We start from the raw sequence: 27,357 nt of genomic DNA, 5'->3' as shown, positions 1-27,357 counted from the left end.
TATAAAGCTTAAAATGTTAGAACAAAATTTCCAGAAATAGCAGTGGTTCCATGTCCTCTTATCCTAGTAAGCAGCAAAAAGACAGCTCTCTTGACTGACAGACTTGGTCCTTCTAACCTGCAGAAACAGTGAAAGTCCTACAATATTGATAAAAGATGTCTGTTACCAAACAGCAACAGCTGCTCACAGCTAAAGTTCCACAGGAATTTAGCAAAGCTCTGTTTTTATTTGATTAAAAAAAAAAAGTAGGAAGACTAGCACTGCACTTCATGCATTTTGTTATATTTTCTTAATCTCCTTTAAACCACTTTGTGTCTCAAGAATCCAACAAGTTGATGATGCTGTGTGTTCCCCCAACACTTACTATTTTATGATAGAACTGAATAGGAGAGAAATTTATATGGCTAGTTTGAATAGTTTGATGATATTCAAAAGAATATTACCACAGTTCTAGCACAATGTTTCACCTGCTCTTCAGGATTCAATTTATTGTATAATAAACCTAAGTGGCATAACAAAAACCTTGATATTTTCAATCACTTGTCTTTTAAAAATTAAAAGCTGAAATTTTCAATTCTTCTTATTATAAGGAACTAGTAAATTCATATAAAAACACAGATTTTAAAGTTTCCTCAAATACTACAGAAACACACCAAAATATATATTAAAAAAAAAAAAAAAGAAAAAAGAAAACAACTTCCAGACATAACTGCTGAAGCCAAATATTGTTCCCTAGTGTCTGTGTGCCTCTCTCAACTATTTACCACTTCAGTGGAAAAAAAAAAAAAAAAAAAGCAGAAAAATAACCATTTCTGCTATGCTTCTCAGAAGATGAGAAAATAAGATTTCTTTCACAGTATTTCAGTCAACATCAGCTATTATTATCGCTAGTAGAAATACCTGAAATCACAGTAAGGACAGATTCTTCTTCAATTCTGTTACCTGTAGGTGACCTCAAGCGGTTGAGATAGTTTGTGTTTTTAGTTGCAGTTTAGTTGGTGGATTTACCCATTTCTGTTCTCAACACTGTTGCCAGATTTCTGTGTCTCTTTGGTACACTGTACAAAGATGATTTAAACCAGATCCAGGTTCTGCATGACATATTAGACATCCATCTTTTTATCTTTCCGTTGTTTTATTACATAGAAAAGGCACCATAGCTGAAATGATCTGTTTATAGCTTTTATCTGGTCACTACAGATACCAACTGAGAAAAAAAAATAAATCAAGAATCTCTAAGTTGGTCATACTGAAAAACATTGAGGAACCTGAACAGACTATTTCCAATAGAGGCCCAGAGCCCACACTGCTTACTGAAAAAACACATTAATTTTTATTAACAGCTACTGAAAAAGAAAGTATAAACAAAAAAAATCAATTCTTAATAATTAAAGTTAATAAGCATTTCATTCTTAAAACTACCTGGAAAAAAAAATCAAAACAAACAAAAACACACAATCAAAACAACAAAAACAGAAACAAAATTTTCCACTGAGCATATCATTGTAGTAAAGAACCTACTGAATTCAGGACAATCTTTAGTAATCTGCTTCACCTCAATCAGTCACATCTCATGTAACTGAACTGATGCAAATGATCGAGGACTCAGCCTTCTTTAGCACAGTGTATGAGAAAATGAAATATACGTCCACACATTTCATATCCAGACCAACTTGTAGACTACTGATGTAAACATTAAATCAAAAAGAAACTATAAGCTTTCAAATTTATAACTACAAAAAGAATGATTACTTAAGTGTTAATACTTACAAATCTTCCTACTAAAGAAGACTGTAAGGATACGGTAGGATCATGAGTCTGTTATGAGTCTGTTGGTTATGAATCTAATTCATATAACTTTACCAAAATAAACACAACATAACTTTTTAATGGTTAAGCCTCCCAAAGCCAAGTATCAAATCAGGTCTTCAGAATTTTAGAAATGTCCAAATCACTTCAATTATTCAATTTCTTAAACAGCAATTCTTATGTTCAAGTTATTTATACGAGAGGTTTTAGTAAAGGTTTTAGGGAATTTCTCTCAGAAACCTTAGTAGCTCCTATCTGCCCTAAATTACCAATGACACTCTTGATCCTCTTCCTCTTTTCCTTCTCTCTACCTTCCTTTCTTGAGAGACCACAACTTTCCAAGCTGTATCTTCACTATTTTTATTCTTATTTTTATTTTGGCATACTAACGTTTCAATAAAAACAGGACCATGTCTTTGCTTTCCTCACCTGCAATCAAGCAGGCTAAGACGGGCTGACCCAACCAACCAAAATAAACCATCAAAGGATGCATTTACAAATAGGGACTAGGCCAAGTTTTGAGAAGTCTTCCAGTTTTAAGTCAGAGTCAAATTTTACATTTACTAACAGAATGATTTCTCTCAATTCTGAGCTTCCATTAAGTCCAAGGAGAGACTGAATCGTGATATCAGTTCCATCACTTCAGCCTTGTACCATTCATAAAAACTGGTGGTGCTACAAAGAAGAAAAGAGAACTTTGGAGCAAACATCTCTTAAAATTCAAGCACTTGCTCACAGAGTTTCTTCAACTGTAAATCCTGAAGAGTCTTGAAATCTTCTTCCATACTTTCAACCACAGAAAAACTAGATTTAAATTTCTACATTTGCAGTAGTGGTTACACACATAAATTTAACTCCATTTCCTCTGCTCCTCTTATAGAAACTGAATACTTTTTGAATCTGCAGATGTTTCTCTAGGAACAAGCAAGAGAAAAAAGGGTGCAAAATGGCAGAATTATTCTGTAGCCATCCTGTAAAATCCTATCTGGATCCTAGCAAATAAATCCACTTAGCAAGTGCACTGACTCAATACTAGATAGTATGAGCTAGTATTAAATTCAAATTTTGAAAAAGCCTTTCCATATTTTCATTTCATAAATGAAAATGTTATTTAATATGAAAAGTATTATTTAAGCTTGTGAACTGAGAATCCAGAAGCCACTCCATCTTCAGATTTGGTAGTAAAAACCCTTTTCAGAATAAGCAAAATAGGCAAGCCATTTAAGAATCCCCATTTTGTGTAATAACTATAGTATCCTCATCATCACTTGATTATATTTACTAATATGTGATGTTTTAAAGGAAGCTATGCAAAATGAGAAAATACTTAAGAGAAGAATATGAGCAGAAAACAAACAAAAAAAGAAAGTGTTTTATAAGTAATATTCAAGCTATTAAAGCAAAGAAGCAAGCTGGGATAAATCAAAGGTGTCATTTATCAATAACCATGTGAGAAAAACTGAAAGAAAAGCTGCAGCATGACTAAGCTGCTAAGGAAGAAGAATAAAAAAAAAAAGACAGAAAGCCTCCTCAAAAAAAAAGCTGAGAAACGTCCCACTATGAAAAAATGAAAGGATCATGAACTTAGATTGAACATCACAATAAATAAATAAATAAATAAAATTAAAATTCCTTGCAAGCAGCATAAAAACTAAGAACAAATCTGTGGTGGGAAAACTTCCAAGGAGTCTCTGTGGAAAATAAAGGCAAGAAATGAGCATTTTGAGAAAGTAAGGCTACAATTCAAAAACCCTGTGAAATTTTTACATGATTTTACTGTGAAGGAGTGTGGGGAATTCCCCACGCTGGACCTCTTCTTTAATTGGTGGGTTGGTAGACGTCCTAGAAAAAAATGACAAAATGAACAGTAACAGATCACCCAAGTACTCTCTAGGAATATAAAATTGAAGTAATTGAGATGCTAATTGTGGAATGTAATCTCTCATTTCAAAACTACCACAGCATTTCAGAAACAGAATGTAGTGGACACATTTTTCAAGAAGGGCTCTACGAAAAATCTGAGAAATTACACATCAACAGCCTAATGCCAACACTCATTATAGCACTAGGCACAACAAATAATCTAATGAGGAAGAATCAACACCACTCTTATTAGGGGAATTCATCTCTTGTAGACTTTGTTCTCACAGAGTCTTTTGAAATAGGTGAGCATGTAAGATCTGCTCAGCAAGTTCCAACTGATTTCCTAAAAGAAGCACAAAATGCCTTTTCCAAAAGGTTTTTGAAGAAACCAGGCAGCCACGTATTGGGAAAAAGGCTCCTCACACAAATAAGTGATTTTCAAAAATGGAGAAAGAAGGAAAGAGTAGACATAGATATGTAGTTCTCAAACTGGAAGGAAATAACGTTTGTAGATCTACAGCAATACTTGCTTTGTGTTCCTCCCTCCAACAAATCTCGTAAGTTATTTCTGCTTGTCCTAAGTCCTTTATCATTACCATAGACAAAATAGCAGAATAAAAGCAAAGTTGTAGTCTGTCTCGAAATTGTTGTTTCTACATCCTAATAAACAATTAGGAATTTGACTTGCAGCAACTGAAAACGAATAACCTACAGACTCTTATGATGAATGCTATATTGTTCTTTACAAGTCCAGAGCATCAAGTTTCTGAATCACAGTTTAAGATTCTTGTCGTATACATCCTTATTACATGTTTTTGCATTTTAAAACTTTCACAAAGGTTACGGCTATTTGAAGAAAGCTTATTAGCTGAGGTTCTTCTACCTTAAGGTATCACTTTGGCACCCCTAAAGCTTTTTTACATTCTTAGGCTTTGCAAGACTTTATTATTAACTATATTAGAAGAATGTATGATACCCTGATTTAAAAAAAAAAAAAAATCTCTCAGCTATTTTACTATTTTTTTAATTATTATTCTTACCATCTAGTGATGCAGTCCATAACACTAATGTAATTCCACATTCTGTTTCTAAAACAAAAACTTTGATACAATCTCAATTATAAATAAAACACCTTTGATTTTTAACTTTTATTAAAGCAGGTTCAAAGTAGTTAAAAAATCTTAACAGTCAACTGTGGTCTATCTACACATGCAAATCACTCACTAATTTCACAAGATCTTGTTCTCAGGAAAAACACTGAACCACGCTGAATTTTACTTATGGTGTTGTAGCAGTGGGATAGTCACATACTCCAGGAATTAAGCTTAGCAAATTTTTAGACTGAAGCTGAAAAAGGAGAGAGATATATACCAGTAATACCTAATAACTACACAGCATGTAGTGCGTTTACTTAATTCAAATAACACCCCCCCCCAAAAAAAAAAAAAAAAAGGTAACAGAAAGATACATGTGCAGCTAAGAGAATTAGAGTAAATTGTTATCCTGGACAAGACACCTATTTCCAAAAAGCAGCTAGAAGCTACTACCTTTGTAACTGCAGAGGCATTAACACTAATTAAAAACGGCAAAAAAATAAAAATAAAAAAAAAATCCTACAAGTACAAACATTTAGCATAGCTGTTTTTAGTACCTACCAGATGTTTAAATCTCTAATTCCAACAATACGAGTAGCTATACCACGTATAACACTAATCATTTGGTAGTCATATTTTATATCCTATAATATAGTACTAGAAAATTCCTCTGCCATGAGGTTTGGTACAGAAACACCAAATATATTTTATTTTCTCTTAAATTGGTAGGCTAAGAAATTAGCCGTGATACAATGCAGTCCTTGAATTTCTATAAAATATTATTTATAAAAGTTAAAACTCTTACAGGTTGTTATGAAGTCATTCATTTCAACATGAGTATCAACAGCAAATGTTAGGTTTCTAGTTAGAAAAAAAAGTTTTCTATATACAACCTTCAGAAAAACAACAACTCAGAACGGCTATAAATGAAAGATGGTAGCCCAAATTCCATGAGAACAGACTAAAGAAAGGAAATGGACTTTCTAGTTAACCCACAATTTCATATCACGTGTTTGGTTAAACCTCTCCTGAATTTCCCCCCAGCCTCTCACTTAGATACAACTGACAAATTCTCTCACCACTTCATCTACTATCATTGTAAAATTGTTTCTTCCTTCCATTACAATACATTTCCCTTGTTGCACTAAGCATGTTACTGTGCACTGAGGAATACAAAACTCTGCTGCTTATGTATTGCCCCCAGATCGTGGGCTGAAGGACAACCCACTCAAATGTGTGACTGCTCACTAAAATCATGACAGACAGCAAGTATGCTGTCATACAGGGTAAAGGGAATGCCTTGTTTAAAAATCAAAATCATAGCGCACAACTCACCAAACTACAAATTGATAAAAATAAGGCCAACATTTCAGTCTGGCCTTACGTCTTTACCGAGACATAAAAGGTCTTTCTACCCTCCTACTTCCTCTATGACTGTCAATTACTTTGATAAAAATGACACAGCAGTTTTCTTAAGAAATAAAAGTGCTTTCAAATGAATACTTTTGTGACAAAATGGATTTTTAAACTGTCCTCTAAGTCATGCTGTTTGACCATTAATTACATAAATAAGGAAGAGAGACATTAAAGATTTATGTTACTGATTTTAGCAAATACTAGCTTGCCAAAGGCATCAGCAATACATATATCAAGAGACCAGGCAGCAAACACAGAAATACTGCATAACAGCCATTTCCACTTTCCAGTGTGAAACCACAATTAAATTAGCACACAGAAGAATATTAATGCAGATTTTAATCTCCAAAAACAGAAGCCTGAGCCTTGGTAATATCTATCTTTGTTTATAGAACAAGGGTTGACTTTCACAGATGAAGCATTTTTTCATCAGTAATCTGGAAGCCATATACTCAGTCTGTCATGAAGAAACAGTTTATAGACACATTTCAATGGAACTGAAATCTTTATTTTATTTATTATTTTATATTTTTAAAATATTTTATAAATATTTATTATTTTATTTATTATTCAGTCTTTTTGCAATGGAATAGAAGACTCAAGTTATGTATTTTAAGTGATTATCTTCAAGAATCTAACTGAGAATGTACTATATACGCTCGTGAAGTAGTTACTCATTGTTCACAAACTATCAAACAACATTGTATAGCCCAAGCAAGTTACTTGGATTCAATGGCATCCAGCTCTGAATTCCTAGTTCACAGTAGCATTTAAATTGAGTAGGTTTCCTTTCAGCATAAGTAACACTTTGAGTGCTCCTCATTAATTTAAATCATCCTAATTCAACCCACAGAACACAAGCTATATCCCAAACTCCAGAATATGTGATGAGGGTTTAAAATTATGGATTGTTTCAAAATACCAAATTATAAGCCATGACTGCCACATTAAATAAATAATAAATAAATAGCCATTTCTATTTCAAAAAGGTCTTAAGTTTTTGCTGCTTGAGGCATCAGTAGTACAAGAGTTGGAGTTAAAATGTACACAAAATACCTTCTAGCTGAACTTTGTTGATACCTGCAGGTTTCAGACAACCTCTGACCCATGGCTTGCTGCAGCAGTAGCATTTAGAAAAGCACTTGGGTATGCATGACTCAAGATCAAGTCTGCAGAGGGATTTACCCTGATCTGCTTCCAATAAAGAAAACCATTTTTCTTCTAAGTTGGGGAGAAAAAAGTCAGTTAGTTGGTTTTTTCTCCACTGCACTGAAATAGAAGGAAACCCTGAATTGCTAAAAGACTTAACTCCTCAGCACACTGTACTTTTGACTCTACCACCCTTTAAAGAAGGAGCTTAGATGCCAAAATATAAAAGATTGTTATTGCACAACAGGTGATGCCAGTGGCATGAAATAAACTCTACAACATTAAATTTTCTTGACCAGCACTGGACCAAATTAAAAACAGAAAAATGCACAACCAAACACACAACCCACAAATGTGAAGTTTTTGGGCAGCAGAAACAAAGTTCTTTCCAACCAAGTATCTGAGACTCGCAGCAGGAGTGCAGCCTGTTCCTGCTCCCTGACAATGTAATTCAGGCATTACAGAGATATATACAGAGTATACATATATATATATATAGAGAGAGAGAGAGAGAGTTTACAAAGTAGAGTAACAATCTACCCAGTAATCAATGAAGGATTTTGTAATCCCAACTGCAACAATTCCATCAGTTCCCCGACTTCTATAGCACATTACTTGGTTTTCAACAATAGTCTTCCAATGCTAAATTTCAGTGTCAGGACCGATGGCTAGCAAGGGTTGCCTGGATTAAATATAGTTACTCTCTTAATTTACAGACAACTGCATAAGCAATCAACATAAACAATTACTTGCTCTTTTTTTTTTTTTTTTTAAACCTCGTTATATGACACACATCCACTCTACATTTTATTTGCATGACCAAACCACTTCCTCCTATTAGCTTAAAAATTCCTTGTGAAGTATGAAGTATAACTCTTTTCATAATTCTCAATGCCTGGTTCTTCAACACCCTCCCCTCCCAAAGTTACCTAGAAATTTTAGACCAATTTTTTTTTTTTAATTCACTTCCCCCCCCACCATCCTGTTATTTATAGATGTGATGCTTATTCACCTGAATACTGATGAAAAACTTCATAGCATCTTTCAGTATTAAAATTAATAGTTGACTGCACGTGGTGTGTTTCATGGATTGCCCAACAAAATGCCAGTAGCTTGTACCCTAGCAAAGATTATCACACTTACAAAGACAGTATCACAAAGACAGTATCCCATTAAAAAAATCATGTACTTTACTTTTCTTTAAAACATGTTTCACATTTATGTTCTTCCAACATTTTGTCTGAATAAGGACAACACTTAACTCACAGTAAATATTTCTGCTACGCTGTAATAAATATTTGGATCAGAGCACAGTGTTCTGGTACTGCTACACAGCAACAGTGAGGTTGGTTTGGAATTTAGTTTTATTCTGTATTAAAAATTAAAAGAGCATATATGCTGCAGATATGAACAAAAGTTTTTTGTTGTTGCTGTTCTTAAAGAAAGAGCAATTCCTGACACTCTTTCATTCTAAATTGAACTACTAAAGAAGCTATTCTTCTTTTATAAGCCTACAGAGAACAAGACTACACAAAATATAATACCTGATGTTCAAAGGAAAACTAAAACAAAACAAAAGGAATTGCAGTGAAAACAAACCTGACAGGGTAAGTTTCACAAGTTTCTACAGGTAAATATTTTTCTCATTTCCACTTTCTGTCTTTTTATAAACTGGCAACATATCTGAACCAGTTTCCTGATTTTCTTTAAACAGTTGTAAATATTCAGAACTGTAAAAGTAACCACATACATCAAAAAGTTGGCACTTATTTTTATTTTTTGTTTTGATGTGAGGCAACAAACACTTCTTTGACCGTACACTTAATGTTGAGTGTTTCTCTTTACCTTTAAATCCTCCAGGCACAAGCACTCTGTGGGAAAGTGTTCAGGATCAGCCCACTCCACAGCCAGCTCCACCAGCACCAGTCCTCCCATAGCACATGAAATGGAGAAGTAGCTCCATTTTCTCAGCACCAAAATATAGTGCTAACACCAGGGCATGCTTTATTGCCTTGTTTGAGTCCTCCCCAGCAGCTGCTTCTCCCTCTGGAGTCTCTTGCCCCCTTTCTTGATCATCCCTCAGGAGCATTATCTGTATAAGCATGCACCTGTTCTGTCCCATATCCCAACATTTTGCACTGGGTCACTTGCTTTGTTTTTTCAAGGAGACAGCAACCCAGAGGTGCCCTGTTGCCATTCTCATCATGGTCCAGGTGTGAGGACTAACACTCCTCAAGAACATGCTGGTCTTTCTGTCAGTTCATGTCTCTTTCCAACCAGGACCATCTACTCTGGCCCTCTTATAAATTTCAAGATCTTATTTTCATCATCCCCATGCTGGTGTGACCACTTTACTGGTGGCTTACCAGCCTCAGCTGACTGACAGATCCCCCGCCCCCACCATGCCGACCATTGGGCACACAGGCAGTGCTGCTCTGAGGTTAAAAAAAAAAAAAAAAAAAAGTTATCGTCATGACCTGTGAAGAAAAGTGGTGATTAGGCTTTTTCCATGAAGTGAAAGTCAATCTAAAAGAAGATAAAAAAAAAAAAAAAGGAGACTAGGAATTAATCTAAGTGACCAAAGATTCTGATTATTTTCTTCCTCAGGAGGCTGCTGTGAAACAAAGAGGAAGCAAACAACAGGCATTTTGGGTCGTTTTTAATCAGCAATTTAGCTAGAAGGTACACTAGTAGTTTTAGATGGAAGAAACTACTCTTCTGTGAGACAAGGCTGCAGTTGCAGCCCTTATGGATGCAATGGGACTTGTAACTATGGTACTAACACAGCTCTTCTCTCAGAGTACTAGATGACATCAATTGCCTTTTGAAAGCTTTGGGGAAAACAAAAACAAACAAACAAACAAAACCCTGAAGGCAAAACTCCTCTGTTGCTGGAATGGCTAGACCAGCCTGGGGAGGCAGACAACATGTTGACAGTACAGTATTAATCTTAGCACTGAAGGAAAAGGACAGATGTACTCACTTTTTCCTTTGAAGGGTGTGAAGTTGTATTGGGCAGTTTAAGTAAGAGAAAGAGAAAGTAATTTAGGCTACATTCTTGGTGTTTCAAGTAATGGACTTCACCACTCTGTAATAAAGCTTTTGAGTTTTCCCAGATGCTCTCAAATGCAATCCTAGCATAAAGTGAGTTTTATGCATGAATGCGTTATTTTCTCTTTATCTGCTATATATTAAGAACAAACCAGAACGTGCTCTAACAAAGTGCTTTAACCTACTCCTCGAAGCATAGACAAAACAAAACAACACATTAATAAGCTTAAAGAGAACAACAACAACAACAAAGTAATGGAGAAATGCTAAAAACACATAGTTCATTTCTGCCTGAAAGACTGATTTTTGTGCAGGCTGAGCTGCTCATTTTCCTGTAGCTCTGCAATGTTCTGCTTTGACCTTTCCAGTTCAAGGGCTGCAGGGACAGTTAGTCTTGCTGAGCATATGGATAAGAGATCAAAAGAGGAAGAAAACTGGACTCTGCACTTAGGCAGATGGCCCCCTTTCCTCCTGTGTCGGGGTCTGAACCAAGGCTGCTAGCCTGCAGTTTGGGGCATGTGGGGTGTATGACTTGCCAGCTCTCAGACAGCCTGCACAAGGACAAACAGTCCCAACCACTTGTGTCCTTGAAAATGTCCATGTTTTATTTGTAAAAGCCAACCAAGAGGAAGATTGCCTCAGCTTGGGAGTCACCCAAATTGGGCAGATGGAATCATGTCACTTAACTTACAAAGTTATTCACATTCCCACTAGGATTCCGCTTATCTTCCCTTTGACCACAGACTAAAAAGTTGTGTTCTTTAACAGATTGACCTTGCAGCCTTACAGAGTAAGACCCACTCATTTAACTTCTTGTTAAAGCTTTGTCCAACTCTTCACGGTCATAGGAAATTATCTTTTTTTTTTTTTTTTTTAAGTACAAATACTGATTTCTAACCATAAATCTAGAAGTTGTGTCAAAGGAATCTAACATTTCCTTTTGATAAGAGCACATTACTGCAGAGAAATTTATCTGCAGAAGAGGTGGCACATGTAATCTATAAAAATTCAATAATTTTGTATGTGATGTCCTTTTCCAAAAGACATAGCAAAAACTGGCATCCCAAAAAATTTCTAATTTGACAGCATATTGAATGTGTTAATTTTATTAAAAACTGTGTTTGTACTACAGGACAAAATATGAACCATGTTTCAGGTGACTGACAGGATTTCAGAAAAAGATAACAAATGCAAGACAACTGAATGCAACAGAGAGAGGGCAGAAGCCTGCACAGTTCACTAAGAACTGAAAGAATATTTCAGCAAAGGCACAGGAAACCCATAACACAGTGACCTGACTTTTTAGATACAGTCACAAGGCCACTGGATGTGGCTTTTTGTGCTCAAAATTTTGTGTCAGCATTTAAGCTACAGGAATATTAGGGCACCTCAGGAAACAGAGAGACACCATATGTGTATCTTCTGATTCTGAGCCAGTTACCAGCGAGGCAAGTGAAATGGAGAAGAAGCAACAGAAATAGCAAACAGAAAATGTTTTGAACAGTTTGGATCAATCCAGAGTCACTAGTGTCAGATTCCGCTGCTATTACTCTATCACCTGTTAAAAGGACAGATTTAAGAAACTAGAACCTCGGGCAGATTTCATCAGGAACTTTCTGGTATTGATTAAGGAGGCATTGGGGAGGCAAGGACAATCCCCAGACAAGGACTGTATATCTCGAAACAAGACACTGGAACTCATGATAAGGAAGCGGCAGACGGACAGAGAAACAAATGTAAGGACTATAAATCTCAAAACTGGACATTGGAATTCATTATAAAGATACAACAAACAGAAGAATTAGCAACGACCAGCTCTTGCAATTAAGAAACATGCCAACTCAGCAGATTCCTGGCCAAAGGTGAAAAGTACACTGTGAGGAAGACTCGGGGTCTTCCTCCCAAAGACCCCTGCCCACGTCCTAAAGACCCCTGCCCACAATTCTTGGGAGGCTCTACGCAGGCGCAAGGTGCCAAAAGGCTAATTAGCATGAGAAGCGAGGGAAGGCGGGGATAGGTGATGAATATGTATAAGTGCTTGCAGAATATTGATAGATTGATTGTATAAATTCAAGACTGCTTTCCGCTTTGGGTATGCACAATAGGTGGAGAGATCCCCCGTGCATCCAGCGCTGCAATAAAGAATATACCACTTAAAGGAATTTCGGCTTCGATCTTTGCATCAGTATGTCCTGGCAGAAAATAGCACTTGGAATTGATGTAACTCTCAGAGGAGACAGTGCTCTTAAAAAAAAAAAAAAAAAAAAAAGAGAGAAAAAAAAAATCTGCAACATTTTAAAGGGAAAAAATATTCAGAATAGAGCCAAGTTTTAAAATTTTCAGTTTTCATCCCTGATCAGAGAGAGTCTTTCATGTAAAGTGGCAGTATTTCTGCAAAGATCAGAACTAGAAGCTAGAGTGACTTCAAATGCTCTGTGAGCAAAGAACCTTTTCATTTTCTGCTTTATTGTTTGTGATTATGAAATGAGTCAAAAAAAATGTATTTAGCATTCAATTTGAAGTTCTGCCTGGAAATAATCATAGTTTATAGCACTTCTGATGGACTGATCATCAGCTAAATATTAATGTATTGAGTTAGATATGTCAACAGAAGTTCAACACAAAATTGCTTAGAATATAGGTTTTCCTGTATCCTATTAATTTTCACCAAATACATATAAAGCTGTACCTTTGTTGTAACTTATGCTTTCGTGCTTATTATAATAAGTTTAAATTCTTGATTAAATTTCAGATGTGTGCATTGCAATTTCTCTCTCCTGGCTGTCTTTGCTAACAGATCTCAGAATCCTTGTGGAGATTAAACCTTAAAACTTAGCCACCTACAGGGATTCATCCCTATATATCTACCTTCTGCCAGCCAACAGGTCACACTTCACACATGGCTGTGATCTCATTAAACATCTCTGTACAGTCTCATTGCATTCAGGGAAGCTCTGAAAGGATAAACATGATAGAACTCTGCTTTAAAAAAAAAAAAAAAAAAAAAGCTTTTTTTTTTTCAGAATTACTTTACTCGGATACTTTTTTCAAGTATCTATCAATATTAACTACAAGTCACTACTCTGCATGCTACCTGCATGCATTACTTGTTACCTTACCCTACATCATTATATTTAATGTATTTATATAGGAGGCTTTAATTACTGAAGTTACTATGCTTTCTCCACACAACACAACTTGCACATCATACTTTTAAAGTAGTGTATGACTGCTATCCACTGTAAGTCACTGCAGAGCAGCAATAATTAAGACTAGCATTTCAACAGTTTTTGAAAACATCTATGCAGGGACATTGCTGTGAAGAGTTAATTCTGCAAATGAGTTCTGATCCAAAAGGTGTAATGTTCTATTTCAGTTACAGACTGAAGAAACTGGAAATATCCCAAACACACACACCTCAAGAGTGGAGGGGGTTGACTTCAAACCATAGGTCCGAAATTCACAGCTCAATACCATGTCTATCACTTAGTGTTTCACACAGCTGACCGATAATTGGCTGTTATTCTTTTCTCCTCCCACAGAAACAGGTTATATGGTAACTTCCAATTACAGGACATTAATCAGAAGATCATCTTAAGACTTCCTGCAGAAAGCACTCTTAGCTACCTTTCAGCCTAATAGTAAATTTTATTCTGCATTTGAAGAAACTGACTGAAGCTCCAGTGCTATTTAGAACCTTATTTCACAGACAGGATATCGTCCTAGACAATTAAGCACCTGCAATACAGAGCCTGGTGAGAGTCACTTCATTGACAAATGCCTCTTTCACTGAACAAACAACATAGTGAAAAATGAAAAATAAAAGTCCTTCTGTGCTCCAAAGTGGTTTACAATCTTTTGTGTAAGATTAAATTATTATTTTTGTAGCTGCTGTTCTTAATGACCTTTTCTTTCACAACTTGGTAATGCTCTGAATGAAGTACTGACAGGTGTCTCAATAAAAACGCCAGTTTTCTTGTCAGTGGTACAAATTATTTTACATTTTTATTTGCAACATATTTGCTCTAAATTGCATTGGAACCTTTGTAGGAGAGAGAAAATGATGTTCTCCTTGCAGAAGATAAACTCTAGAAAGAGACCAAGGATAACAGCACTAAAAATGAGAGTAGGGAGAAGGTCTAGCAATGGTGTCATCCCTAAAATAATTTTCCATAGGTGGCATGCAATCCAGAGTAATTGTCTGGAAACTTAGTGCTAGATGATGTGTGAGCACTCACTGAAACACTAGGAAATTCCAGAGGGATTTGGTGTAGGCTGAGTGCTGCTACAGATTCATGGTTGGGTGGTTACTGGCAACACAATCATGTTGCATCCAAAAATTCTCAACTAGGAACACAAATGCTTCTAGACTAGTAAGGGGGATAGACAAGACTGAAAAAGAATTAGGAAGGCCTAATGTGAACGTCTTCTGAAAATGAGACATTCTATGGGAATATGGGTAAATATCAATCTGGTCCCCGGTTGTTCAGCACTAGCCTGGCTGTGATGCTCAGAGATGCGTGGCTGTCCTTGATCTTAGTCCATAGATTCAATTTTTTTTCTCAGTCAGAACTCAGACACCCTTGATTGGTAGAGGAAAGTTGTTCATTTCTTCACCTATCTGTGTTCCTAAGATGCAATCAAGGTTCTGCTGTTTTCCTACCTGTGCTCATTTTGTCACAAAAGGGATACTTGCAATTTTGTAACCAGCTGTAAGCATAGCTTTCACAGGGAATTGAAATTTTTCCTATTTTTCCTCTTCACTCCTATTGCTGTATATGGAGTAGCATTGATGGAGCCTATCAATTCTAAATAGAATGAAATATATGCATGTTCTTTATGAATCCATTAGAATAAAATATACATTTGCCTAACTATTTGCTTGTTAATCAAAATTTAACATTTTGACCACTGCCGTCTTTATTTTTAATATGACCTAAAGTAAGTGTTATTACTCCCATGACAACCATGCTTCAAAATTTTATTTCTCTGACCATATACTTGGGAAAAAAAAAGAAAAAAAAAAGAAAAAAAAAACACATTGTTATTCATCTAGTGAAAACTCTTACACTTAGTCTCTCATCTAGCAAAGTGCTGAATATCATTTTCATGCGCATAGCCAAGTGATGTTACTAAATACCTTCACGAACTGTTTACCTTACTATTTTTGTTCTGGGTGTAAGATACGTGATTAAAACTTTTTGTGACATGATTTTATGTGGCATGATTTAATGATGTCTCAGTAGAATACAGCCCTAATTTCATGTATAAGGGCCCACCCAGTTCAGCAAACAATGAACAAACAATGTAAGCACATTAAGCTTAAATTCAGCTTCATAGTGCATGCTGAAATTTTATCAACTGCCCAGGTTCCCTCTTTCACAAGTATAAAATGTTCCTATGTAAATGAATGTTTTTCTAACTAGGAATGGTGTTAAGCCATAACGTTCATACGCAGACATTTAGTCCTCATTCAGTCATTTGCTAAACTGCAGGCCATTGATTGAAGCTTACGAAAAACAAAGAGAGCCAAAAGCCATACATTTTTATGTAGACCTGAAACTTTTCCTCAAAATTCAGCACTTACATCTGTTTTAAGAATGTGTTCATTTCTTTAAAAAGTGACAGATAAACCCCGTCTTTTGCCCCAAACTAAAAGCTGAGTTACCATGACTTTTTTTAAGCTTTGGATTTTAATTAGACAGCTTTAAAAAGATTATTAACATGGAGGACTACTTCTCTAATTATAATAACCTTTCCGATTCTTTCGGAATAAATTTTGTTAAACACATTTCATGCGATTTGCTTCATTATCTTTTCATTTAAATCATCTTCAATGACACACCATTTAATTAGGTTTGTTGTGCAGGTACTGGTGGTTAAACTTGTGCATTCAGCACATGCACTTTCATTTGACTAATGTAATAAATCTTATTCATACCAATGTCACCATCTATAACAAAAATTAACAAGGCATCATCCAGCTAAATTCAGTTTGCAAGATGTTGTTTATAAAGAATTTTTCTTTCACAGCATTATAGGACCATTTATTGACAAGCTTCCTGGTGTTCTATGATCCTAGTCATAAATAAAGATTTACTTGTCAGCGTATGCTGTAAAATGTTACCTGTCAGGAAGTTAGCCAGTGTTCTCCTATAGTCATAAATATGTTTCCTTTGTTGTAGTATTATTAATGTTGCATTATGAGTGTTTTTTTCCCATTATGATATTGAATAGCCAAGAGAAGGAAGAAAATTGCCTAGTAGTTAATACAAAACATTTTCAAAAAAAACAAAAAACAAAAAACACCAAAAGAAACCTCACATAATAACTCAGGAATTTATGTTGGCCTGCAGCAACAGATATATATTCACATATTGTTAAATTTGCAGATAAATATGTAATCCTACGCACAATATTTTTATTGGCAAAATATATTGTTCAATAGCTGAAAACAAATCAGCAGAATACTTCAGAAGGAATTCTGGCTACAATGATTAAGGGTCCCACAAATGCCCTCTGTACTTCCATTTATTTTTGTTAAACAGCTTTTTTTTCAAATGAAACAAGATTTGCAGGGAAAAGTAATATACTTTCCTAGATCAGCTGATATAATTGGGAAAAAAAAAAAAAAGGACAACATTTTGGGCTACAATCTCCTCTGTAAGTCTGATTCTGATAATGCTTTCTTTTAGATATTTAGCAGCCGCACATCAGCTGAAGTATGAATGTTAACATTGGCAAGCATCAGTCATCAAAAGTAAGTGGTCAATTAACTAAGAGTAGACTAATCAGAGCTGAAGCAATACTTTTCTTACAAGCCACTAACTGAGTGGAGATCTTGTCTGTTACCTGAAACTGAAAATCCACGACTTGGATTTTGTCAAACACAGAATATAAACAAATGTGCTAGTGAATTCTATTGATTTGTTGTGTCGCATGAAATTAATACATGACCTGCCGATGGACCCTGTTCTAGGACTATTTGCTTAGAGATGGCACAAGTCAGGTAACACTGAAGAGCATGACACTATTTAAAAAATCCTTGGTTGACAGCCGATCTGTATCACCTGCAAACAGTGATTGTTCTATCTGGAAGTGTGCTTACTGGATTTCCAGTATTTCCCTGTCTGCTGAAGGAGCTCCTGGGCCTGTCTCATAGTAGAGGTGAGGTACAGAATTTTGAGATGGCTTAGATGGTTTCTACAGTGCTGCCACTAGTCATTAGTATAAATTATTCTGGCCTAAAATTCTTCAAATATGTACTGGATGGAGGACTGCCTACTTTCTTTTGAGCACAGCTGCCAGAAGAGGATGAGGATCTCTGCACCTCTGCCTGCTTGCATCCCTTTTTCTCAACAACATGCTGATGTGTAGCCCCATCACACAGGCAGACCTGGCTCCTGTTCCCAGCTCTGCTCAAGGGTCAGGATCACCATACCTCTTTTCCAGAAGAGTGCTTGCACCACTGTGCTATGTTTCACTGTAAAATAGCTTTACTTTCAGCTTTTCTCCAATAAGCTGCTCCACTTTACAATAAAAAACGGAATTGCTGATACCACAGCAAGAAAGAATGACCCTATTCTTGGTGGCATTTATATGAGTCTCTTCTCTGAGGACTGTGCATTCAGTGACTATTTTCTGAATGACTATCAGGCAACTGCTCTTAGGTTCAGAAATGCATGGCTCAGATGAAAACAAAGCCAGACACAGGAGATCTTTTGAACTCCCACAGAACATTTAAGGAAAAATAAGTAAGAGTGTCCAAGGGCTCTACTCTCCTCTGATATAATAAAGCTACTCTGTAGAATAAGTTCACTGCAATGCTATGAAAATGCTGATGAGATCAGATGTTCTACACAAAGACTACAATGAACAGACAAGGCTGGTGTGCATCCACCCTTCTTGCATGAAAAACACTAATATATTTTTATTCCAAAAAATGTTGATATATGTTCACCCCTTTTCTCAGCCTTTGCATTAACAGGCATGACTACAGTGCAAGGGCATCAGAAACAAGAAGTTCCAAATAGCTGGTTGGAGGACAGGTTTTAAGCAGGTCATTGGTCATAGATGCAAATGATGAAGTGGAAGCAGCCCACACTGAACACAGAAACAGCCACCACTACACTAATAAAAGTAATGGGAAAATTTCAGGAAAAGAAGTTATGATGATTAGAACAGAAAAAGGAGATAGATGGGCTGGGCTTTAATTCCATAAAATGGTTAAGGCTAATACTTCTAGTGTGTTCTGTTTTGTGCAGTTAACCAAATTAATCTGTGGCTGAAATATATAAATACATAGACATAATTCTTATTTATAAACAGACATAAATCATATTCCTTCTTCTTTTTGTCTGAAATGTTGTATTTCATAGTTCATGACTTTTCAGCACTTAATTATGCAAATCATATAATTATAGCATAGCTTTTTTAATGCAATATGTCTTTCTGCTATTAAATTACTTTTCTATGTCTGCTTCTTTTACATTCTCTTTGTATTTCTCTCATTTCCTGTTCTCAGCACATGATAATAATAAAATTTAAGGTCAAAACTAGAATTCAATGTATACATACTTAAAAAATCCTGCATTCAGAGAAAGGTGCAGTGTAAGGTTTATGTTCAATGTAAACAAGCAACTATTATCTGTACCCTTATGTGAAAGTTTTCAAGGACAAAAGCGAGACTTACTTTAACCTCTCTGTATTTTACTGCAGGTTGAGAAAAGATAAAAATCTGTTATGCTGAGGTAAAAACAAACATTTTGGGGTTATATTTTATAGATGGAAATGAAATGACTAACCTTAAGGTTTTTTTTTCTTTTTCTTTGTTTTTTTTTTTTTTTTTTTTTTTTTTTTTTTTTTTTTCTTCTCTCTCCTCCCCTTTATCTAGATCCAATGTTATTCTCCCTCAGGGTAACTATTATTTTTTTTCTTGGCTGATCTCGTTCACTCCAGTATATTTGGATGTCATGGACACTGTACTCAACCCAGCTTTTTCTACGTTGTCAGCAGCAAGAGCAGAGCATCACTGTCTTCTGTGTTTACATTTTTAAATTGCAAATTATAATCTGTACCTATAATTGTTTTATTTGCAGGAGAATCTGAGCAGTACATAGAAGGTGATAGACCTCATATGAGGTGTTTATCCTCACATTATAAGAAAAGCTCACACTTTCAATAAAGGAAATTAAACTTGTAAATCAAAAGACTAACTAAACAGGCTGACTACAGTGCTTAACATCATCTTTGTTTTAAGAAGTATGAAGAAAAAAATAGGAGACAGCAGTAGAGCAAAACAAAATTAGGTAAAATACAGAAAAACAATATTCCATATTTGCTGATACAATGAAACAGTAAATACTATCAGCATTCAAATTCACTAAGTTCAGATTTAAGTTCCTCCAATATTTTTCACGGATGTCATCTGCATACCTTTTCTTGTATATATTTGAAAGTATCTTTTTGAAAGTATTTCGATATTCTTGTTATTGTTATTATTATTATATTTTTAATATTTAACCTTTTATATTTCAATTTTTTAAATGTTTTTCCTGTTCTCAGAAAGTCTTTTTCATTCACCAATTTACTTGTGTTAAAATAACGGTCACGGAAAAGAGTAACACGACAGAACATAAAATTTTAAGATAAATCAGTCAATGTTACTGATAAAAAAGCCACAGAATCATAAAACAAACACGATTCCCCTGACTTAATATAACAAAGAACAGAGAAGAATTCAATCCTGATATTAGCTGTATTGTTTTTATTATTATTCCTGTTATGATTATTTACTTCACAGGAAATACATTTTATACACCCTTCTACAATTCATACAGTTCATACAATTCATACTCTGTTTCCTCACAGTTGCATCTGCCCTCATGACTTTGCTGCTGAGAGGTCCATCAGAGGCAATCCCCCACCCTACCCCTCCTCCATTGTCTCTCTCCTCTTCCATCAACTGCTGGTCTCTTCTTTGCCCTTGCTACTGTTACTTATTTAATTCAAACTATAATTCATTTAGCTTATTGCCTAATCAGATATTTTTGGTGAGAGGCACATTGCAGGATATCTAAGCTACCAAAGTACTGCAGAAGGACTATGGAGCAATGAAAAAGGAGGTATGTGTATCAACGAACAACTTGCTGTTAGGAAACACATTAAGAATGGCTTTTTGTGTTACTTCTACTTGGGAGCGGAAATGGAAATAAGACTCAAAGAAAAACTTTAAACATCAGCATCTACAGAATTAATCTGTATGCTTTGCTAGACCACAGCAATACAATTTCATTTCTAAGGAACATGAAAATTGGTATGTAAGTAGCATTCATGCATAAGGACAAAACTGAAATACAAAAAGAACACCAATTTAAGATGTGTACTGGAAATATTCCAGTTACCATGAAATGGGTAAACTGAATGCTCTGGAAAATGAGGTAAATCAAGGGGGTTATGGTATCATTTTCTGTTCTCCTAGGGTTTCACAGAGTAAAAATGAATAACGATTAAGAAAACCTACAGACAAGCATCCCTCTGACACTATGCCTCAGTTGTTTTCAGTCACCATTTCAGGAATGCCAGGTGGCTAGAGAGGAATACAAGAGAAATAAGCCGCTAGTCTACTACAGAGAAACACTTGGAAATTGTACATTTGTACATTGGATTCTTTAAAACAGATGTTTGTAGTTAGTTCAGCTCAGCTTAAATAATTGCTTAGGACTGAATAACAAGGAACTAGTACAAGGAGAGCTCTCCAAATTAATCATACATTGAAAGTGCTTGAAGCAAGAGCTTTCAACTTTCCTTTTTCCCTACCCTTGATTTTTGTCACAGCAATAGTTACAAGATTTTTACAATAGTTACAACTATTTTTACAATTGTAACTATTGTTACAAGATTTCTCAGAAGCTGATGAGGCAGTAACAAGATCAAAGAAAGGATACCATGATGGGCAGAAGAACAAAGTGTCTAAGATACAAGAAGAAACTGTTTCTTTAGCCTCACAAACACAGACTAGATTAAGCTGCTGTTTACCAATACTTCAGGAGGCTAAGCAAAATAGGAAAAGAATGCTTAAGATAATGGGTAATACAGTCTCTTTCTCTCCCCCTCCCTCTATCTCGCAAACACTAAATAGATTTCACACTGGCCAAGTATAGACTTCAAAGCATTGCCCTTTCCAGAAAAAAAAAAAAAAAAAAAAAAAAAAAAAAAATTAGAGCTCCGTTGGAAGGAAAGGCAATGTCTTCACATCAAACCTTTGTGGCTGTCACTGTTGCAGCAAGTCATGCACCATGGGCTTTTCAGCAAGCAAATGCCTCAGTGGTCCAAACTCCTTTTCCCAGCTCAGAGGCTCCAAAACAAGGGAAGCGGGGGACACAGCTTTTTGCTCTTCAGTTCTCTGCCTTCTGATGTGACAAAGTACCTAAGCCAACAAGTTAACTGTTCCGTACTGCTGTTAACACGTATTGCTTTTCACTCTTCATTGACTACTTCCTTAACACAGTTATTCACAAAGAAATCTCATAAAATTTTAGCCACTTGCCTACTCACTAATATAATAAAGAATTTTCTAACCTCCCTTCTTTTCCACAGCATGTTCCTCTCAGCTTTGTCTAGCTGCTTTGTCACAAGCAGCTAGACCTAGGTTACAGGGGTATCAACAGCCTCTCTCAGTATCTTTGTCTATTTATCTAGGAGAACACAGAAGTCCTTAGATAGGAAATAAGATACACGTAGATACCAGGCTTCCATCCATTCTGCTAGTGAATGTTTAAAGTGGAGGAGCACAACAAGAGGAAACTGAAAGTGTCATATTCGTTCCTCAGCACTCCAGAGTAAGTAACTTTTAGGCTGGTGATGACAACAGGTGAAAACATTGGATTTAAGATTTCTTCAGTCACAGAAAGGGGCTGAAGTTGGGCTTGTGTATATCCCCTAAAAAGAGTAATTTAATAAACGGATCTTTTCAACAGTTTCTCCTATTGAAGCCCACACAAATATCTAAATATTTATCCTGATAAAGAAAGGTGTGTCAGTGCACTAATACTTGTCCATGTTTCCTGTATTCTTCCCTTTGGAAGAATAAGTCAGAGCTGTCCCTGTGTTGCTCTAATGCACTGTATCAGGGTTTATATGTCTCTTCTACTCTCTGTGCAATGTAACTGCACTGCAGGACCTATCCTTACATATTTAAAACAATACTCCAGCCTTCAGTGCCACTGCAGGGGACAGACTGTTTGCTGTTGCCATGCTCAAACAGCAAACAGCCCTCCCCTTCCTCCCCCCCCAAAAAAAAGACAACACAAAGTAACCTTCATAGTAAGACTTAGTCATTTAATCATAAAGTTTTTATAATCAAGCAGCCTTTGCAACTGGGAATGCACATGAAGCGAGAAAAAAAAAAATATATAAGTCTCATTCAAGACAGTGAAGCCCCCAGTATCATTTTCCCCTCCCAGAATTTGCCTCTTAACATTAACCCAGAGCTGAAAGTCATTTAGAAAATAATTTCAAGTCTCATAAACACCACACAGCTTCACACTACTTCTCCAGTATGCTTCATAGAGCTTGCTGGACGCCCCTTTCTCTGTCTTCGACTTTTTTCCTTAATTAAATTAATTAATGTAATTAATCAGAAATTGATCGATGCCTCTCACACTACTCATCCACTAACCTACTAGAAGCTGCATATTTCAAATGCGGTACAAGGTGGCATCTGGCTGGATGTTTCCAGAGGTTGCAACTTCTATTGCCCATATTTCCAGGATGTAAAATGTTTCCTTAATCGTATAAACTCCAGATTATGTAATTTTGGCAATAACAATGGATGGAAAACTGACTGCATCATCTTCCAGGGGTTTGGAAATAACATTTCTGAGCAGAGATTTTACTGTTCAAGAGTATACTCATTCAGACCTGCCCTTCCAACTTCTAAAGCACAAAATGAAGAGCTGAAAATAGCTCACCAATTTCTTTGCAAAATATTCTCAAGGTTGTTACGATTAAAGAGAATTTATGCATGATGCTATATGAACCATATAGAATATGACAGTGCCCTACTGCATGAGGTAAAGATTTGATGTGTTTGATATTAAGGAAAGATAAGCACCAATATATCATTTCTTTAATAGTCCAACAATACTTAGAGAATATGAGAGGATTTCACAGACCATAAAAGCCTCACACACAACTCAAATTTCCATTCAACAAATATAAGTCAGCTTACTTCTCCCTATCTCCAAGATTTAAGGACTAGATTTGTCAGCCACAACACAAAAGAAAAACCTTTATAGCTCTTTCATATTAATACAAATTCAGGTCTATTAGAAGTGAGTAAACTGGAATCCTAAGAACACAGCAGCACTTGCAACTGACTCAGGTAGAAATTCAGGGTACCTGACTTACCAGCGCTTTTGCGAAGTTTTTTCCTATACTACTTCTTTCAGTAAATACATTCAATGAAACACATTTACTATGCCCCTGGGCCTCATGGATGATGACTTAGATATCTTTGACCTAGTTCTTCACTCAAATGGCTGACAAGTGCAATGTTAGGACATGAATGTTTATTCATGTTAGGACTGTTGCTTTTCCTGCACTTTGTGCAGTTCATCTTGCTACTCTTACATTATCCCTCTTAATTTTCAAAATATCTCCCAGAAAAGTGGAAGTGGGCTAAACCCAGAAAGCATCTGATGACAGGCCAAACATCTTCAGAGCTGACAGAGATTCAGAGATGGTTTGTTTTACACAGCTTCCATTTTCTTATGAGACTAATATTTCCAAAGAGAAATAAATAAAATATGTCAGCTATCTCTATTATATGTGTATGTAAGAAAATGGGTTTGTTTGTTTAAGAGGGTTGTATACCTTCAAATTACTCAATAAAGGAAAAGGGAATATATCCAAAAGGGCAGGAATCAGTTTCTTGTCAAGACCTTGGAAGTGATCTTCTAATACTTCTCTAAATTTTCCCTAAAATGCCTTACAAGAACACTTTAAAATAAACAAAATACATGATTTTCCAAGCTACAGAATTTGTGACCTTATACAGACAATATATTTCTGCAAGGTTAGTCACTCAAATCCCCCTACCTCCTGTCCTCAGGCTCGCATGTTCTATTATACCATTTCTGACTGGATTTCTGCACCCCCAAACCTTTCATTTTGAGTTGATTTAGAAACGTTGACTGTAAATAGCTACCTACAATAAAACAATCCAACCAGGGTCCTTGACCAAACTGATCATCAAGTATCACCAAATGAGACTTGTTCCTTTGAACTAAAAAATATATATTATAAAACTGTACATTTTTTCACAAGGTCAATTGCTAGTTAAGTTTCATTTCAAGCCTTTATGGAAATCATTGTGATTTTTGCTTGCTGTTTTTATTTGTGGGCCAAGTGCTGTTATTCTTCATATTTCAGCCTGTGAAAGAATGCTCTCTTTATAAGCAATTAAAAAAAAAATCATGAATATCAGCCTGGAAAATCAATTTTAGTGTGATGCTGATGAAGTTTGCACTTTTCAACAGCTGTGAAGGTGGCTTCAAGGGTGAATGGTGATTTCATATTTAAAAACCAAAACAAGACTGATAAGTAGCATAAAATGATGAATTAAAACAAAAGATGAAAACCCAAGGAAATACTGCTCAAAGGTAGTCCATACACCACCATATAGGATAAAGATACGTTGTGAACATGTGCTGTTTGAATTAACTTAAATACTATTATTTTTAGTATTTAGTATTATTTCTAACCTGAAAACAAGAAAAAACAGATGGGTATTTCAAGTAATTGTGGGAATTATGTATATTACACACAGAGCATTGAATATCACAAATGTATTGATCTAAAAAAAATCTGTATTGTTGGAGGTGACATGAACATGCACAAATATTAATATGAGTGAAATAAGCAGCATTTGGAATTCTAGGCAGATGATACCCATGAAAACTCTCATTAAACTTGTAGTACAGGATAGAAAGCTTAGACTGATTCCTCCCTCTCCATCCCCATTTTGCATGTAAAAGTGGGCTGAATCATTCCTTGTTTCAATAAATACAACATTCAGCATAGTTATAGTGCTAGTTTTCTCTTATAGGGAGTCAGACTAAGAATTGACATTAATCTTCATATAAACATTACAGTGTTGGTAAATTTTGGCCAGTATTTTAGAAGTGAAATGGATAACACAATGAATGCTACTAAACAAACAAACAACAACAAAAACACAGACTCACACAAACTTTTGAAGAATGGCTTTCTTGAGAGTCTGCTAGTACTACATTCATAATATCAATATCAGCCATCCCAAACTTTAAATTTCTCCTTCATGTAAAGCAGAAAAAGCAGACATTCAATGTGATGAAAGTAAATCTAATTGTCAGGTCTGTATTTTGAAAAAAAAAATACAAAAATAAAATTATTTCCTATTATTCCCTATTATTTATGCTAGAAATTCACCATTGAGTTACATACACTCTAAGTTCTGTTTACAGACTAGTTTAAAGTACTTGTAGTCATGAGGAAATTAAATGGCTACAGACTAATTGGTCACAGCCTATGGGCTTCACACTGTTTCAGATACATTAACAATCAGGGTAACATACAAATTTTTGTTGGGGATGATATCTACACAGCAATATGCTTGTAATTTTGGGTAATTTCACTTGGCTAAAATTTACCAAAAACATTTACTAAATTTAATTTCTTCAGGGAAAAATATTATAACTTAGTCCAGATAAAAGAACAATCATTTTGTTTTCAATACTGCATAGAAAATTCAAAGCATCTGTAATCTAAAACACCTTCGTATACAATCTTTTTACATACAATTGCACCAATATATCCTGCATCATTGGGTGAGGTTACTAACTGAGATGACCCAAACCTTCTTTACGTGTCATTTAAAGCAGTTAGACAATGAAAACTGTGTAATCCACTAAAAGGCACATCTTTGACAACTGTGTCTAAGTACTATATATATGCTATGACTTTCTAACAAAACAAGGAGTATGTCGCTTTATATTTGGAGTGATCAATCAACTTTTTGAAGCAGGAACTTAAATGTTAGGCATACGTACATATATTTAACCCCAAGATATTAAGTTTTTGTGTATCACTAAGGATGATGGCAGGAGGATAAGTATTAGCTAAGACAATAACTTCTACTTGAGTGAGTATTTTTCTCATGTATCAGATATGTCCCATGATAGTGGTTTAATGAGTTACAATATCATTATAATACTCTCTGAATGGAATGATTATTCATGTTTGTAAACTACAGTTCAGTAGAGGCAGAAAAAATGGAAGTATATGAATGACAGTTCCATATTGCTTCCAGCCATCCAGTGGTGTGCATGTACTGAAGAAATGGAAAGATAAAGTAGCAAAGTCAATTATAATACACAGACATCTAGAAAAAATGCCACAGGTGTTGACTGAGACAGTTATGTTGTGGGAAAACTGCCAAGAATCATTTAGGTAAGAAAGCAATAGGAAAAAATAAGGACATTTAACATTTTAACTAGTGGGTGAATGTTTAGGGCTTACTAGAAATAAAGGGTTTACTGCATTAATAAATGAGTTTTATGAGGATATCCCTGTCATCCACTTGAAGACAACACCCTGTTTCAGGACACAATTTGAAACATCCATCAAAAGTGAGGTACACCCTGTATTCTTCCTAACAAACGCGGATTGCAGTTAGCTATATTTGAATTCCACACAAGGAATTCATTAGGCCACATTGATTTATTGATAAAAGAGCCTGATCTAATTTGCATGTGTAAATTAGCAGGAAAAACATTTCCCATTACTTAGCTATATGGCTGGAATGACTGTTTACTTAATTTCCTCTTGCACAGCTCTGCTTTTCACAAGATGCATTTGCAAGTAAAGATGTCATCTCAGATTTAGTTACATGCTGTGTATGCTTTATAAAAAGGTAAAGCAGCACAAACTTAAA

General features: G+C 35.4%; 1 long non-coding RNA gene across 3 annotated transcripts in view; it reads right to left on the bottom strand.

Moving 5' to 3' along the window:
• Positions 1-3,440: 3,440 nt before the first annotated feature.
• LOC137855289 (uncharacterized) overlaps positions 3,441-27,357 on the bottom strand; it is a 49,793-nt gene continuing 25,876 nt past the window's right edge. For all 3 annotated transcript variants that reach the window (XR_011095678.1, XR_011095677.1, XR_011095676.1), the window contains exon 3: positions 3,441-3,500. This is a non-coding gene — a long non-coding RNA (uncharacterized lncRNA). The remainder of the gene's footprint in view (positions 3,501-27,357) is intronic.

The sequence above is a fragment of the Anas acuta genome, chromosome 4, assembly GCF_963932015.1.
Source record: "Anas acuta chromosome 4, bAnaAcu1.1, whole genome shotgun sequence".
Lineage (NCBI taxonomy): Eukaryota > Metazoa > Chordata > Aves > Anseriformes > Anatidae > Anas > Anas acuta.
This window is presented reverse-complemented; position numbering and strand designations above follow the sequence as displayed.